At 42.1% G+C, this 18,797-nt stretch overlaps 1 long non-coding RNA gene across 1 annotated transcript in view; it reads right to left on the bottom strand.

Annotated features, from left to right (window-relative positions):
• Positions 1-2,500: 2,500 nt before the first annotated feature.
• Positions 2,501-18,797, bottom strand: part of LOC120408353 — a 69,771-nt gene continuing 53,474 nt past the window's right edge. Inside the window, exon 4 of the long non-coding RNA XR_005600637.1 lies at positions 2,501-2,570. This is a non-coding gene — a long non-coding RNA (uncharacterized LOC120408353). The remainder of the gene's footprint in view (positions 2,571-18,797) is intronic.

The raw sequence follows: 18,797 nt of genomic DNA on the forward strand, positions 1-18,797 counted from the left end.
GAATAATATGGGGGAGATGACTGGGCATTGTGGGGATTTGGAGGTGGAAGAAGAGTTGCCCATAACTTTCTGTGATCAGTTGTGTGTAGGCACTTGAACCATTTCAAGTAATTTCTATTCATCTTTGCAGCCTCTTGGAGTGCAGTCTACAGTAGCAAATGCCTAGATAGCTCCATTAAGATGAGTATGGTTGTATTTCCTTGTTCTTTGTGGATAGGATATTATCCACAAGAGCAACAGGTGCTCTCTCTATTCTGTGCTCTAGCCTGAAGCCTGACTGAAAGGGATTCAGGATCCTGGTAGCAGACAGTCAGGGGGACTGTCTTTTGATAACATCTCCGTGCTGCATTAATATTAGTTAGACTGTTGCATGTTTCAGAATGGGTGGTTAACTCCACTCATCAAGAAGTGGTAACAGCCTTTGATAGCAGGGGCCCCAAATATTCCCTGTTCTCCAACAAGGATAGGGGTCATAGTCATGGGCAATAACCTCCATTGCCCTCATGGCTTCCTTGACTATTTTTTGCATGAATGGGCTAAATACTTGAAAAAAAAAGAATTGTCCTTCTGGACCTGTTTTCAGCTGATTGCTCTGGGTGGGCTATAAGGCCATTCTGGATGTGGATGATCTTTTGGAAAAATAAGAGGATAAATTCCTCACAGCAAGAGGTGATGGGCTCTGTCATTAAACGTGGGGGGGTGGGGGTGCACACATGCACATTCGTGTTTTTTAGAGACAGAGTGCATGTGTTTGTTTCAGACCTTGGGCTGCCTATTGCATATTAATGAGAAATATAATAAATGTCTAAAATTAATATTGCACACATTATAATGTCATATGAGTGGCACATCAGGAACTGTTACCTGTAACTTATAATAGTTCATTGAACAAGTTAATTAAGTATACAATAATACAAGGAAAGACACAATAGTTCATTTAACTTCATGTTCAACTGAAGAGAAAAAAATCTTATTACATTCAAAAGTAATAGGTGTCAGTGAGATATGTCAGATTATAAGAAATCATTTCTCTGTCACTTAATAATTGCCTTATTCTTTCTGAACTACCATTCAGTTTTGAGGATTTTTACATTGAGAGAGGCTTAATTATAATAATAATAATGATTCCAGACTGACCTGCTTTGGGTCCTGTAGTTAGAGATCTCCTGGTGTGAGGACCTAACTCTGGCTCTTCAGTCTACACCTCTCAGGAAGAGGCAGTTATCCTTGACATTGGGCAGCTGACAATCTTGTCTGTTAGTAGCCAAGACCCAGACATCAGCATTTCAAAATCCTAATCCTTGGCTACATAGAATCAAAGTGATAGTACACTGAGTCTCAGTCCAGGATACATTTCATTTACACAATACCTGTCAAATCCCTAGAAAAAAAATGAAAGTAATAGGAATGAGTAAATAATCAGTTCACAGGGTGTTTGGGAAATAAAATTTATCCAACAAATCTTTTAACACAGATTAGTTAATGGTCCCTTTGGTATGGATCTTAACCATTATGGATATTAATGCTCTTTTATTTTTCTTTTCCAAGCACATGGAGAAAAGGCAAGTAAAGCAGCAGATTAGTGTCTGAAAGAATCAGTGTCTTGAGATAATCACTGTCTCAAAGCACACAATGGGTGCTTCTTTTTTTTCTAGCAGGGGAAACTAAAGTATGATCCTCCTCCTCTCCAGCTTCCCTTTTGTTAGCTCCCCCTGTGCATATCTGTCCTTTTTCTCATTTTCCTCCCTTAATCTCAGAATAATATCTTGTCTTGTCTATTGCCCTGAAGGGTTTGCTTAATACAGTCATAAAGAACTGCCAGAATATTTTTAAAGAGATAGAAAACCATGTCGAGGGAAACCTGAAAACAGACTGCACTGATATTTATTTAAACTTGTGTCTAGTTTAAAGGTGAACTAAAATGAGATCTTAAAAAAACCAAAACAAAAACACCTCATTAAGGACCTGATCCTGTAAGGTGATGAGTGTCTTCAACCCCACTTAACTCTGGAGCCATGTGAAGTCCATGGAAGTTGAGGGAACACTGCATCTTACAGGAGTAGGCCCTGAGATCCCAATTCACTAAAGAAGTAAATCCTTCCCCTCTCCCAAGCCTATGTGAAAGGCCATGGCACAGGAGAGCTTGAGTTTGCAGGTAACAGTTCCCCCTCCCCATGCTGTAGGGGGAAGCAAAAAGAGCACTCCATGGCCGCTCCTGCAGTATCAGTGCTGCAGTCACTTCTGTAGCCCATACACCCCTATTACATGGGATTAGGGAACAGCAGATGAATCCATATAGTCGTGGATTCATTGACTCTCCGTCATCAAACCCTTCTTTACAGAAGGAGCCTCTGTGGAGAGGGGACTTCACAGTTTGCAAGGGATGCTCACCCTTTCGCTCACCCTTTCAGGGAGCCTGGGATCCTGCCCTGCAGAGAGGAACTATACTAGTATTTCAATGATCTGACATTTTTATCCTCAGAATAGCAGATCCAACAAACCTTTCTGTAGTACAAATGCTTGTTTGTTGTAGATCATGGATGTAACATCAAGCTCCAGGAAACAAGCTTCTGCATGGTAAAAGTAAAAATAAATGTGAAAGCACAAATCAATGTACAAGCAAGATCTTTTTGGTCTAAACCCCTTTTCTTCACAGCTCACCAACATGAGCTGTAACCAACGTGTCTGAAACAGACCTACTCAATATAGTTACATGATAATGACCACTTCAAATAACTGAGAGACTTTGTCCTGGGATGCTCTCAGAACTACATGACCTCTAAGGACAGAGAACTTAATGACCATTTAAGGATCAACATTATCTATTACCAGAGAAGAATTGCCCAGGGCTGTCAGATCAATACAACCTCAAGCAGACATATAGCCTGACAGATTCCTGCACTGTGTTCCTCCTAATGAAATAGTGGATGATATTATTTCCTGGAACTTTGGAAAAAAACAGTGACAAAAGTTTTTTTTTTTATCAAAATAAAACCAAGGGATGAAAAATTCTGCTTCAAAATTCAATGTGAATATAATAAATACATTGCAGTGACCTTGTTTGCAGCCTTGGGCCTATTAGTTTTGTATTGTATCAATATATCTTTATAACCTTAGCTTGATGTTAGCTGTTATGATATCTACATTATTAATTGAATGACAAGTATTGTATTGGTTACAGTATGTCATAAAATTATGCATTTTCATATAAGATCAATGTCTGAATATTCCATTCCCACTACACAATGTATATGGTTAGCTACTATTTGTTGGAAACAAATTGACTCATCAGTTATTTACCCTCACTAATTCAGTGCAAAGATTATGGATTCAGCCAGATCACACACTAATCAGAGGTATACATGGAAGGATAATAAGAGGAAACAGCTTACAAAACTGTTTATATAGGGTATATACCGGTGTAACCCTTCTGCCAGGCAGAGTTGGCAGCAACAAGGGTTGGGTTCAGTATCTAGAAGTTCCTTTTCAACAATACAACACAAAACCAGCTCGAGCCCACACCACCACCACAATTACACACCACCCCCTGGGTGCCTCTAAGAGGCAATACTTCCCCTCTCACAAGCACAGAGTCTGAGTGTAGCAAAAACTTTTAATAAAAGGAGGGAAATAATGCAGCATTAATTTGGGGAAACACTGCAAACAGAGTTTATAAATGTAAACCTTGATCAAAAGACCCACCACCAAGTAAGGTGGGCAGTGTCCTTTTCCTCTCAGTTTCTTAAGTCCAGCAACCCAAAAGTCCCTATCCCTTCACTGTATCCCACTCATAGTTGCTGTCCTTGGATAGTGCAGACCCAGAATTCAGACATGCATCTGCAGAGTTCACCTCCAACCCTGGGGTTAGGGGTGGGTAAGGAGGCACTTCACTCGCTCCATTGCTCGGGCACTCACTCACCGCCCCTTTCTGGGGGGCTCTGCTCTGGCATTCTCTGCCAGCTGCCCTGCTGGCCACACCTCTCCACCAGCCACCCACACCTCTCCACCAGCCACCCTGCTGGCCACTTGCCATGCCTTCCTGCCAGCTGCCCTGCTGGCTGCACCAAGATGTCTTGAGGGCCCCCCACTTAACACAGCTCTCAGTGATTTCAGTTCTCAGTGATTTCAGTTGTTAGTGGGGGATCCTCACTGCTGATGCACACTGAGCAGTCTCTTGCATCAGAGACACTGTCCCAAAGCAGGTCTAATACTTAGACCTGAGTATCAGTGATTTCAGCTCTGCAGCATGCAACAAGACTCTCAATTGAGTCTAAATTAGCTCTCTTATTACACAGTGGAGAGAGAAGAAGGGTCAAATGGCATCTGGGGCCCGTAGGCAAGGTCCACACCACCAGGTACAAGTACCTACCCCCACTGTCTCTCAGCTCACTGGGCTTTGGAACTCATGTCCCCTGCCTAGCAAGTGCCATTTGGTTGAGGGTGAGTCCCTCAATCGGGAAATGCCAAGTACATTTCTGCTGCCCTTCATTCACACAACAAGGATAACAATCTTTTGTTACTCTGCCCCAATAACAAGGAGACTGGGGATCCCACACCTGCCAAAAGTGACTAGTTGGGCAAGCAATCCCATCATGCTGAGCACCCAGATGTCAGGGGAGAGTTCATTCAGACTCTGCTTACGCCACAAGTAACTTTGTTGAAGGTAATGGAGTTTCCAAACTGTAAAACTAGTGAAAGGTAGGTTAGAATCAGGCCCATGATAAGAATTCCCTATTTTGCTAGAGGTCAGGCATTTGCTGTATAGTGAAAAGATGATATACTCTGATGTCACTGGACATTAAAAGAGAGGTGGACATCATCTACTTGCTTGTTAAAGTATTAGCTTATTCTCACTCTGTCACTGGTTCTCTTTATATCTCTCCTTTGTAGAATTTACTTTGTTATATCTACTTTTAGTGTAACTCATTTTTTGGAAAAGGGAGAACATGTGTAATATTGGGTGTACAATTGCATTACCATTCATATCACCATCCTTAGTCAGGGCAGATCTTGAACTTGGTGCTATATACAAAAGAAAAGAGATGAGGACCTTTCCCTGAAGTTGCTTACAGTCTAATGGGCAAACCCTACACCGTCCTCCAGTATTGAGCTCTGTCTCAGAACTGGCAAAAACAACCTGGTCCCACTGAGAACAAGGAGGAAAGATTTTGTGGGACCCACACAGGCCGTCAATCTCCTGTGGACAATGATGTTTGGGATGGGCCAGAATGGTTCAGGGGAGAATCAGGTGGGGCAGATGGATCTGATGCAATGTAGATTCCCCATTCATTCCCTTCTCCTCAGAATGGGGATGCAGATATCATGATCACACACGGCAGATCCACTGGTGCTCCCAGTCCATGAGGTTAATTCCTTCCTCTCAGCCCCAACAGAGGAATATTCCTTATTCCAGTGCCCAGGCAAACTACATGATTTGGACACAAGTGGGAAGGTTCGGCCATAAGCACAATTTATTGTTGATGCTGGCATTCCTACATGTCTGGGTACACAGCAGCTGCAAAAATGGGAATGTCACAATAAGCTAGTAAGAGATTACACACATCAACAGTAGACTAGACGTAGAATGGTGATAGCCCAGGTGTGGACTGCAGATAACCCTTTACATCCAGCCAGCCCAGGCCTAGGATATGAATACAAACAACCAGAGAGCAGATCAGAGAGGTGAGGACTTGGCTGTAGAGAAACATGACTACAAAAGAGGAGCATAGGAATTGCTTACTGAATCAGACTAGTGGCCAATCTAGCCCATTATCTTGTCTCTGGCAGCAGCTAGTATCAGATGCGTCAGAGAGAAACCCCATAGTGGAGAATTATGGAATAACCTCCCTATAGGACAAGTTTCTTCCCCCTAAATCCCCACCCCGCATAGTAGGTAGGTTTATATCCTGAAGCATGAAAGCTAAATCCCTTCTAAAAATATAGGCAAGCAGATTAGAAAAGTCAAAGATATACAGCCACCAAGACCTAAGAAAAATATAACATTGATTTTACTTTTACTCGTTAGCACAGCCTTTGTGAAACTCAGAAATTTCACCCCACTGGAGTTTATGCAAACATTCTTATTTGCAGGTCTCATGGGTACAGACCCCCAAGTTTCACTTTGAATTTCAGATTGAAATATATCCGGCAACTACATCTAAACTATGGAGTTTCACTGCGTTTTGCCTCAAAACTATGCAAAACCATGAATTTGTCATTATTTCAATCCTAAACACATAGATTATTACAGCTTCACTCAAAACCAGGCACAAAGTCATTCAGAAAGCTAATTAACCCTTTGAAGAGTCTCATCTGATGTTGTGTTTGCAACAAAACTTGATATCAGGTAAGTTATGTGTAGTGCATATGGTCTCCTGGCAAGCATTGCTCATGTCTCTATCATATTGTTCATGCTTCTATCTCCCATGATCTTAAAACAAGTCCATGGATACTTTTTAAACATGGATGCAATGGATATTACATAGTCAGAGCTCAAGAAAAAGCAATCTGATTTATTTTTCCAAGACATCAACACAAGTCCAATTTATTGCTCTAAGTACTACAAATCTGAGCAGTGCCTAGTCACCTCCTAATCAAAACAAGAATGAAAAGCATACAGTGCAATTACATAAGTGATGTGTTAGGCTATAGTACAAGTACTTATAAACCATTATCATCATTCTTCAGTTTTTAATAAGAGTCAAAGAGAATTATATTCATTTCTTTGTGGTTTGTAACAAAGAGACAATACAGATAATTTAGCAGTTTGTTGAAAAAAATATAATGTAATGGAAGCTGTCTCAAAATGGTAATGCGCTGCTGGCATCGGAAAGTTAGCATGTACCTGACACCACCTCTTGCTTCACAGGCAGAGATCTAGGAACTAGAGGATAAAAACATATTTAAAATAATTACAAGGAGATAATGGTTGAAACAATTTGAAAATGCACCAGGTGTGAAAAGTCCAATTTGAGACACTTATCATAAAAGTGCAGAACTGCCAAAGTCTCTTAAAAAATGCAAGAAAAATAACAAACGTAGCCACAGGGTAAATCTTGCTACCAGACGCTGCCCAGTAGCTTCCTACCTGCAAACTAATCAAGGCCCCAATCCTACATAGAGCCCCACTGATTTCATGGGGACACATGTAGATGCAGTGGATCACCTAATCAGAGACAATTGCAAGATCAGCTTAATAACAGTGTTCTGTTGAGGGAAAAGTGTCTCTGCCACCCTTGCCAGTGTCTAATAAGGAGCATAAAATTATTAAATATCACTAATTTTAGGTATCAGGGGGTAGCTGTGTTAGTCTGTATGTACAAAACCAATGAGTCCAGTGGCACCTTAAAGACTAACAGATTTATTTGGGCAGAAGCTTTCATGGGTAAAAACCCACTTCTTCAGATGCATGGAGTGAAAATTACAGATGCAGGCATTATATATTGACACATGAAGAGAAGGGAGTTACCTCACAAGTGGAGAGCCAGTGTTGACAGGGTGAATGTGGCCCACTCCCAATAATTGATGAGGAGGTGTCAATTCCAGGACAGGCAAAGCTGCTTTTGTAGTGATCCAGCCACTCCCAGTCTCTATTCAAGCCCAAATTAATGGTGTTAAATTTGCAAATGAATTTTAGTTCTGCAATTTCTCTTTTAAGTTTGTTTCTGAAGTTTTTTTGTTCAAGTATGGCTACTTTTAAATCTGTTATAGAATGTCCAGGAAGATTGAAGTGTTCTCCTACTGGCTTTTGCATGTTACCATTCCTGATGTCCGATTTGTGTCCATTTATTCTTTTACGTAGAGACTGTCCAGTTTGGCCAACGTACATGGCAGAGGGGCATTGCAGGCACATGCTGGCATATATCACATTAGTAGATGTGCAGGTGAATGAGCCCCTGATGGAGTGGCTGATGTGGTTGGGGCCTCTGACGGTGACGCTAGAGTAGATATGGGGACAAACTAGGCAACGAGGTTTGTTACAGGGCTTGGTTCCTGGGTTAGTGTTTTCATGGTGTGGTGTGTAGTTGCTGGTATTTGCTTCAGTTGGGGAGCAAGGACTGGCCTGCCTCCCAAGGTCTGTGAGAGTGAGAGATCATTTTCCAGGAGAGGTTGTAGATCATTGATGATGTGCTGGAGAGGTTTTAGCTGGGGGCTGTATGTGATGGCCAGTGGTGTTCTGTTATTTCCTTGTTGGGCCTTTCCTGTAGTACAGTGGTTCTCAAAGCCGGTCCGCCGCTTGTTCAGGGAAAGCCCCGGCAGGCTGCGCCAGTTTGTTTACTTGCCATGTCCTCAGGTTCGGCCGATTGCAGCTCCCACTGGCTGCGGTTCGCTGCTCCATGCCAATGGGGGCTGCGGAAAGTGGTGAGGGCTGAGGGATATGCTAGCCTCCCTTCCCGCAGCCCCCATTGGCCTGGAGTGGCAAACCGTAGCCAGTGGAAGCTGTGATCGGCCGAACCTGCAGACGCGGCAGGTAAACAAACCGGCCTGGCCCACCAGGAGCTTTCCTGAAACAAGCGGTGGACTGGCTTTGAGAACCACTGCTGTAGTAGGTGACTTCTGTCAATCTGTTTCCTCACTTCCCTAGGTGGGTATTGTAGTTTTAAAACTGCAGAACTAAAATTCATTTGCAAATTTAACACCATTAATTTGTACTTGAATAGGAACTGGGAGTGGCTTTGCCTCTCCAGGAATTGACACCTCCTCATCAATTATTGGGAGTGGACTACATCCACCCTGATCGAATTGGCCCTGTCAACACTGTTTCTCCACTTGTGAGGTAACTCATATATAATAACTCTTCATATATAGTATCAGAGGAGTAGCCGTGTTAGTCTGGATCTGTAAAAGGAGCAAAGAGTCCTGTGGCACCTTATAGACTAACAGAAGTTATGCATGTCATGTCATTCACCCACGAAAGCTCATGCTCCAAAACTTCTGTTAGTCTATAAGGTGCCACAGTGTAGCCCTGAGGATTAATCTGTTGGTCTGTATAAAATGTCTTTTTGATAAAAGTGTGTAGGCTGCATAGATTAATAGAATTTGCAATAAGTTGTAATGAAGATACCTAGAAGCTTCTAGACCAGACATCCTGGCCTATTTCCTCTGTGATGCTGAAAGCAACCTTTAAGACCCTTACTCAGAAAAGTGATAATAGGAAACAAACCTACGCAAATTGTCTAGGGACTTTTCGAATATCTGCTAACCTTTCACCTAGTTAGGTGCAAAAGGACCTAACAAGTACACCACAAGATACGTAGATAGTTGTCATTTAATACGTACACAAAGGTCAGCCTATGAAAACAGGTACCCTCACCTTTCCATGGGGGAAAGACAAATTTGGGCATAGGAGGAAGGATTTCTCCCTATAAAAAGGGTGGTAATCCTCCATTAGGGCAGGCGATACATCTCTCTGTTTCCTTGTCGTCTCAACCTGCTTCGAAACCTCTTTCTCCTACGAAAGCTGTCAATACTAGTCGTAGTATTAATTCTTTTCAAAGTTGTGAGTATGAACAAATTCTTATTTTTGCTAGAGCATTTAGGTTAAAAAGAGAGTTTTACTCATAACCAGTCTCTTTATAACTTCCTCTATCAATAGGTGTGAACAACACCCTTTTTGCTGCAGAGTGCATTCAGAACTGTGTAATATCATATCATATCTCTTAAAGAACTGTGATATTTTGTAACTTTGTAATCAAACTGCTTTTAACATTTTACATTTACTTCTTGTTTTATTGGTTTTAAATAAAAGGTCTTGTTTGACTAAACTTTGTCTCAGTGTAAATTCCTGTTATACCCCAATCTCCTTGTATTAAATTCTGTGAAGCCTGATTCAAGACGAACTTTTATCTTCTGATCACACATATTGGTGAGCCATACCCATATTATTAATATCTATTAATTATTACTAACATTCTTAATTAATTAGAAAATTAATTATTAAATAAAACTAAATTAAGTGGATAAATTCCACTGTCCCTACTAACCCTCCCCAAATCAGGCAACAACAGGACTCTTTGCTCCTCTTCATATATAATGCCTGCATCTGTAATTTTCACTCCCTGCATCCGAGGAAGTGGGTTTTTTACCCACAAAAGCTTATGTTAGTCTTTAAGGTGCCACCGGATTAATTTTAGGTTTGTCCAAAGTTTTCTCCCTGGAATGTCACATTAATCAGTCTTACTTTAAACTAATTAATGAGCTGCATGCTTCCTTTAATAAATAAAGAAATATGGCCTGAGAAGAGTTAGCCAACCTGGGTGCTGTTTAAACACACACACACACGTGGGATTCAAAGGTATTTAGGCACCTAACTCTCCTTGAAATCAATAGGAGTTGGCATCTAAATACCTTTGTGAATCTGTGACTATCTAGACCACCCCATTTCCAAATTAAGGACAAAATCTTCTCCCTGGTGCCCAGTCCAAGAATTGGACAAGGGCCTAGATTTTGAAAGGTATTTAGGCACCTAGCCTTTGATACCTAGGATCTCTGTGGGGAAAGAAATCCTTCCCAGTGATAACAGCATGGGAGTAAAGCCACCCTGCAGAGGCTACTTCAAACTAATGGCTGTAAGAGCCTCCACAGCCCCTGCAGGGAAAGAATTGGAGGATCTATCTTCCAGCCAACCCCTACTCCGCTTGTAAATCCCCTATGTGTGATCTTTTAGGGAGCTCCTTCAAGGTTTGGATCTACTACGACTAGGAGGGTGCACTAACCTCGTAACCATCATTGCACAGGTTCTTCCACTAGTGAGCCCCCTACACACATGAAGGAGGGAGCCTGATTTGCCCTCAAGTATTTCACTTATATTATTTTCCTGGATTTCCCCAGTACTGGAAGGGGGAGTCAGTACTCTGAGGCTCACATTCAATAAAGATATCATCTAGCTGTTAATTGATACTGTTCATATCTAGACTGCTTACCATCTCACTCTCATTTCACTGGAGACTATTTTCTAGTCATAATATGCCACCAGCAAGCTCTCCTCTGAGCATCTGACGCACTCTAACCAAATTTTGGGAATCTCTGCATTAGGCCACATTTCTTCCATTTGGGCTAAATCTGCCAGCCCAAGCAAAAGCTTTGAAAGACCCTGAAGACAGCTGTCACAGGGTCACTCACCACACTGGCGCCTCCTGCTGGCCATTTCGGGAATTAGCTCTGGTCAGCAGGTGTGCCTTCCAGTGGTGGTGGCTCTCCCATCCTTGTCTCTGCCCACAGACCCACCACAGTTCCAGTCTTCACTGCCTCTGCTTCGTGGCACAGCCCTCCGGCCTTGTCACTCTCCGAGTTCCCCCCTTCCAGGGGACTTCTCTGCAACAGTCTAGCCGTTCCTCGCTCCATAGCCTGCCTGCTTCTTCAGTGGCAAGTTGTGTGGGGGGAAGACCCAGACCTGCCCACTACTCTGGGTCCCAGTCCAGGGATCCTGTAAACACCAGCTTCCCACTGCCCCTCCTTTCTTTCACCACCAGTCTGTCTCGATTCCCTGGGCCACTTCCCCATGGCCCTAGCATCTTCAGCGCCTGCCTCTGGCTCCTTCACTCTCTTCCCAGGGCCTCGGGCCTGCAAGTCCTGGCAGTCCTGTTCATGGTGCTAGTTTCTGCAGCCCTTTAGGAAGCCAGGTTCCTCCCTTGAGCTTCCTGCAGCAGACTGATGTGCTCTGGTCTGCAGCTCCCTTTTATATGGGCTGTCTGGGCCCTGAGTGGCTGGTCCAGCCACCGCCCTAATTGGCTGCAGCCACCACCCTAATTGGCTGTTTCCTTGCAGCTTTCCTGGCTGGGTTTTAAGCCTATCAGGGTCAGTGTGGTGCAGATGTTTCATCACAGCAGCAGAAGCATTGAAGCTCTTCTGTATGAGGAGAGGCAGGATGCAGAGATACTACACAGAGGACAGCATGTCACATGTGCAGCTATGCAGCAGTCTTCTAAGCAAGTCTATGGAAACCCTGGGAAGGACAGAGGATGGCCATGGCCATGGCTGTAAGGATCCATTGAGTTTCTCTTGGATCTAGAGAGTGAGTAACAAGCCACAGATACTGCTTTAGTTCTGAGATGGCAGTACCAGTCACAGAGAAGCTGTGAGGGTTTTTTTCAGCCAGTGTTGATAGGAGAATTCCAACCTCTTCACCACCTGCCTATATATTCAGGCTGTGCACAGGTGTGACACCAAGACCCAGTCTGGCCTTTGACGAGGAGCATTGGAAGCATAGCATACAAGAGTGATATACAACAGGCAGCCCGCTGGCATAATGTGGCCCACCAAGGCCCCTGCAGGGCCAACCAGCTCACCTTAAAAATGTTTATAATTAAATATATAAACAGTGATGTTCTGCCTATCATTTGCCTATGACTTCCTTAGTAAGTAACTTACTGGTAGTGCTTGATTTGTAATGTAAGAGATGTTAGGGCTCAGGAGTGGCTGGGTGGCTGGAGAGCAGCAGCTGCTGGCTGGGCATATAGCTCTGAAGGCAGTATCACCACCAGCAGCAGTGCAGAAGTAAGGCTGGCATGGTGTGGCATTACTACCCATACTTCTGCGCTGCTGCTGGTGGCAGCACCTGCCTTCAGAGCCGGGTGGCTGGGAAGCAGCTGCTGGCTAGGAGCTCAGAGGTGCCAGGGCTATGAACTGTCAAGCCTAGAGGCTGAGCCCTGGCAAGCTCCAGCACAAATTAAGCACTGCTTACTAGATTGCCACCCATTTTTCATTAGTGAATGTGAGTGCGAGTAAACATCACAAAGTTGAGAGCAAAAACCGAGCTTTTAACCCAGACAGGACTGTAGATTTTCTTTTTGTTATGCCACCTCATTTAAAAGCAAAACCTACGTGTTTAATATGCCAAACTACTGCATCCATCTGTAAGGTCATCAATGTGAAGCACCATTTTGAATCAAAGAACAGTAACTTCAACACGGCCTGTCCTCCTGGCAGTGTTGCAAGACGTGACACAACTGAAAAATCTGAAGTCTTCGTATCACACTTCAAATGTCATTTTCACAACATCAGAAAAAAGCAACAGCTGCTTCTCTTTGGGTAATGTTGGTCCTAGCTAAAAAGTAAAAGCCTTTCCTGGATGCTGAGCTCATAAAGGAGCGCACATCGGAAATGCTGGAGGACCTTTTCACTGGAGATAAAAACTAAGACGACATTGTGAACCGTGTGAAGCAAGTTCCCGTGTCTGATTCCAGAGCAGTGTGAAGACTGGAGGTAATTTATGAGGATTGTTTGTCAGCACTGCTACCCGATTTTAAAAAAATGCCAAATACGTGTCTCTTGCAGTGGACAAATCAAGTGATTTATGTAACACTGCCCAGCTATTGCTGTTTGTTAGATTTTCTGATGGTGAAATTTTCAAGGAAAATTTTTTGGGCTTAATACTATTAGAAACCTGCACCATAGGAGAGATCATTTTTGAAAAGGTAAAAGGCTTTTTTGCAAAAACTGGTTTAGATCTGCAGAAAGTAAATTTGCTTGTTACAGATGGAGGTCAATCCATGACGGGGAAAGAGAAGGGCTTTGCTTCACGTCTGGCAGAGATACACTCTTCATTAAAAACACTTCACTACATCATTCACCAGACTGTCCTGTGTGGTATGTCATCTGAGGACTTGGAAAAAAAATACTGATGGGTATTGTGAGGAGATTAGTGAACTATATAAGCTCATCTTCTAGCTTGCAATGTCATCTTTTTAAAGCTCTTTTACGAGACATTTCAACTGAATACAGTGACCTTGCAACACAAGGACTATTCGCTGGTTAAGTAGGGGATGCGCATTAGACAGATTTTTGTGTGCTTCAAAAAGAAATAGCTTTTCTTTCAAATCCAAGACCAACAAGGTTTGAGAGTACCTGGAATTGATGAATGATGTTCCCTCTATGTTATAGGTAACTTTTCTGTGTGATATTACTGGACACTTGAAATCCCTCAACTTGCAGCTCCAAGACTGTGCAAGCAGTGTCAGGGATCTGTTTGAAAAAGTGTGTGCCTTTCAGAGGAATCTTGAAATCTTTCAGACAGACTTAATGGGAAAGATGTTGCACTTTCCCACATTGTGTGTTGTTCCTTCAGATGAAACTCGGAGAAAATGATCAAGAATTCTTAAACAATCTGATCAAAAATTTTAAAATATGATTTGAGAATTTTAAAATTCCAAAGGATTTGCTTTTATTTGTTCGTGAGCCATTTGTTGGCTCTGCTGATGGACCTTGCCCTTTTGAAACAAAGAATATTCTTGATTCAATTGATGAAGGTACCTTTCAATTAGAAATTGTAAGGGTCCAGAGCGCAGATGTTTTGTAGGCAAAATTCAGAGAAGTGGAATTTTGTGATTTCAGGACTCAATACGCTGACTGGTTTCAGATTAACCAGGATCTAGCCATCTAACAGATCAATGTACCTCTGCAAATCTGAGCCTTCTACCATGAACATTACAAAAAAATCAACACCACAATCACCTGACAGATGAGCATCTTCACCCCTTGCCCTGGCCTCCTACAAACCACTTTTCAAAAAGCTTGCCAGATATTGTTAGTGTCACTGCTCCCATTAGAGATTGTCACAAACACAGGTAATAATGTTGATTTCCAAACTTTATTGAAAGATAGAAACATTAATTCTTATGTTGCAATCAAGGTCTTTATTTATTGGCAGCTGAAGGGGGTTTTGTTGTTATTTTTTTGTCAGCCTTCTGGGCAAATGGCCCACCTCTTGTCGTAAAATTCTCAAATTGGCCTGCAGGTAGATCTAATTGATTATCACTGGCATAGACTATAAAGGAAATCAGCAAAACAAACTTTTATAAATTGGCTCTGCAAACCAAGTAACTGGTATTTAGAAGACTGACAGAGCTGGCAAATCTAGCACAACGTAGAATCCCATCCATATGTTTTTCAAATGAGAAAAAATACATCATTTTATGCAGAATCACAATTCATTTAAATCTTAATTGCCCAGATAGTCAATCGTATGATAAATGTTTCCTTGTAATGATTTAATTAATAATTGTCTGGCTAGTTAGTTTTGTGATGATCAATTCCAAATACTGAGATATAATAACACTCTGCATAAACAGCTATTTTAAAAAACTATGCCATTGTTGCTGAAATTGCAGAGTGCCTTAGAAGCCATAAATCAAAACTAAAGTGGTTTGAAGTCAAAATGATTATAATTACTCATGGTACCCACAGGTCTTCCGATTCATCAAAAGAAAAATACATCCACAATAAAAGGTGAAAAAAATATTTATTTAGTCCATTTAATTTCCATCTTGTTCCCAACTTTCTAAATTAGCCGCAAAAAGTCAGATAAATTACAGCTCCAGCTCTGTTCATGACATCTAATTTACATCAGTAGTGTGCAAGATGTTTCAAACTACTTGCCTTGTACAATTTGATAAAGCTGAATCCTGACAGCTTTTGAGCACCTGGAACTCCCTTTAACTTCTCTAAGAACTGTATGTTCTGTCAAGGGATGAAATTCATTCCTGCCCAGAGGCCCTGCACTAGAAATCCTAACCAGTGCTAGCAGGCTTTGTGATAGCTTCTTGATATTGTTCTGCCAATATACTTCAGTACTGAGCTCACTTGCAAAACTCTTGCTTTTCCACTCCTGGTCATCTTTTAAACAGAGATTATCAGGTGCATTATGGTTTTAGAATGTGAAAAATGGGATCAAGGTTAAGATAAACAAATTAATTCACACTGGTAACTTAAGCCCAGCTCTCTAGCAATACACGGTTATTGCAATAACTCAATGCACAACTTAGTGCTCCAGTGTGTACCTTTTAAAGTTAATTACCCTTTGTCATCTACTTCATACACCTTATATGCACTTTTCTACAGTTTTAAACTATACTTTACAGCAACTAAACCAACGGTGCAGAGTACAAATTTACCAAGCAGTATAAATGCTCCAATTATCCCAAAATCTCCCCAGTACCCAAAACATCCCAAAAGCCTAAAACCCCACTCCACCACCCAAAATTTAGGACAGGTTCACTTGAAAACTGGCTCATTTTCACTCCTATCCAGTCTGGGGTTCAATTATGAAAAATTTGCCCAGCTATATTCAGAAGTTTATCTCCTAGCCTTCTAGATTGGCCTCTGGAGGAGGGCCAGGTATGTTATCCACACAGGGTTCCCACCCTAAACTCTTCCCACATTCTTCATATATGCATATAGAGCGTCTTGGATCTATACATGCCCTGACCCAAACAGTACACAAATCATGCAGCCACCCCCACATAATAAATAGCTTTCTTTGCTTTATAGGGTTTGCTTCCCAGTTTATTATTTGCTATTTCCTACACCATATCTAAGCTATAATGACAATCCTGGAATTAAAATGAAAATGTATGAGCATTTCTTTAAAAATAGACTTCTATGGATTGGAGACAGCTTTTTGTTAACTCCTCTTTAATTTTCTCATACTTCTAAGTTTGTTTGATCATCATTTCCGTAGATGGGCAGATAGCCTGTGTGGAACCTAATTAGAGCTGAGCACTCTGGAAAAGAAAAGAAAAGAAAAGAAAAGAAAAGAAAAGAAAAGAAAAGAAAAGAAAGGCTGTATGCTTTCAAGCTAAGGCCATCAGCTGAATGTCTTCTATTCTTGTGGCTGTGCTCTAGAAAGTTACAATTGTTAAAATTAGGATTTTCCTCCCCACTTCCTAGGTAAGTGTTCTTCATCCTTTCAAAAGCCTTCTATGCTCCATAAATCTACCAAAAAGGCAGATTAGAAACTAGCTGGTTTCCCATCGTATCCTTTTCCACAGGCCTTACAGAGCATGAAAGGGAAAATGGTGCAGAACATTATTTAAATAAACCACTTACTTTCAGGAAAGTGGCTGTGTTTTCCATACTAATCATGCATGTATGGAAATTTAATTGGAGCCTAAATTTTGCTGATGTCAAGTCTGAGGCAGTTTAATGGTATATTTCTAAATTAAACTAAAATACATTCTGAGTGCCCCCAGGACAAATCAGGTGCTATCAGACAAAGCATAGTGGTTAATTTGATACCTTCACTTTTTTTTTTATCTACCAACAAGAGAAGTACCATGTTTGTATCCAGCATTCCAAGGCAATAACAAGAAGTAAATATAGGAAAGACCTCCTATGTTATCTGCTATACCCTTACCCCGCCAGTGCATGATTGTTCCCAACAGTATATCTTCTAAATAAATTGTCTCAAGCAAAGGGGCTACTACCCTTTTCTTAGGGGAGTGCTTTCCCCACCCCTTCTCTGAGGCCCTGCCCCACTCACTCCATCTCCCCTCCCCACATCGCTCGCTGTCCCCCCACCCTCACTCACTCGCGCATTTTCACTGTGCTCGGGAGGGTCCCTTTTCAAGCAGGTGTTCCTGTTGAAAACCAGACACCTAGCAAGCTTACGATTTGTAAGAGTGCTTCATCAGTCATCAGGGAATCTAAGGTCAGCAGGCTCACATTAGGCCAGGATGAATCCACCTCCCATCTCTGACACCTGTTAAGATTGGAGCTGCTACTGCTTCCAAACCTTGGCAGTTGTTCTGGCCCACTTTCCCTCTTTGGGAGTTAGTGGGCCCAATACAGTTTATCAATATTGGGGGAAACCCTGGCACACGCGCCAAGAATCTTGGCTGGATAGTGGGGAGATATGCAAGGGAAAGGGAGAGAGGAATCCTTCCCCAAGGCCGCCTAGTGGTCAAACCCTTCATGTGCCCTCAGCACCCGCATAGAGCTGGACTCTGCACCATTCGAGGGCGTATTTCTTCTGAGACATTGCTTCTCCCTTGTGCATGAGAACTACATTGCCAAGGGATTCTCCACACCTGCAGATTCAAGGCCAAGATTTGCGCCATGGAGAATATATAAACTGTTAGAAGTAGATATATAGAAATGTAACACTATCTTACAAGTCCTGTTCCATAGCTAACTGTCTGTCACAAGGTAAAATACTACTTATCTACCGCCCAGGGTGTAGTGAGGCTTAAATAACTAAATGTTTGTAATGCAATTTGAAATTTTGAAATTCTCAGATGACAGGTGTTATATGAGTGTGAGGTATTACTCATTGCTATTATTCATCACACTTGTCCAGTGGAGTATGTGACAGTGTCTGCTTAACATTAGCATGTGACTGCTCAGGCACCAGTTATCAGAGATTGCACCCAACATATCAGACATTGCATCCTTGTGTCCTGTGTAGTAGTCTGCATGCTTTGCTATTCTATTGATTGAATGGAGGACAAAGGTGCATTCCTTTTTGGTATGTCTCCTGTCCTCTTATTTTTAATACCATACACCCTAATTTTTAGTTACACACACACACCACCCCTGAATAGAGAGGGCAAGACTGTGGTTTGCTTTTGCATGATGAATGCTTAAGGATTAGGTCACGGATGGGCACTGAGTAGGTAACAATCCCTAGGATGCAAACTATCCCAGAAGGGTCAGGAAGATGTCAGGACTATGGCTTCACTTCTGCTCTTCACCAGCCCGTGGAGCTTAATTCTGTCCCTTTGTGCATATGCGTGAGATAATCTTTAATTACATGATCACATACCGGTTTTTCCACAGGACCCCTCATTCAGAGCACAGCATGGCCCTGCTTGAGGAATGAATCATGGTTCAGTAGCGAAAGAGACTGTTGTCTGTCCTATGTGTGCTTTATTTATTGGAGAAGGCGGAAGGTGTGTAGTGAATGAGATAGGGGATGGAAGGATGAGAAAGGATGGTGTCATGATTAAATTAGTCATATTCGTCCCTGAAGATTTTGCATCCATCTCTGACCCTGCCACACAGTTATTGAATAATTCCGGGCA

Source organism: Mauremys reevesii, linkage group 6, assembly GCF_016161935.1.
Source record: "Mauremys reevesii isolate NIE-2019 linkage group 6, ASM1616193v1, whole genome shotgun sequence".
Classification (NCBI taxonomy): Eukaryota; Metazoa; Chordata; order Testudines; family Geoemydidae; genus Mauremys; species Mauremys reevesii.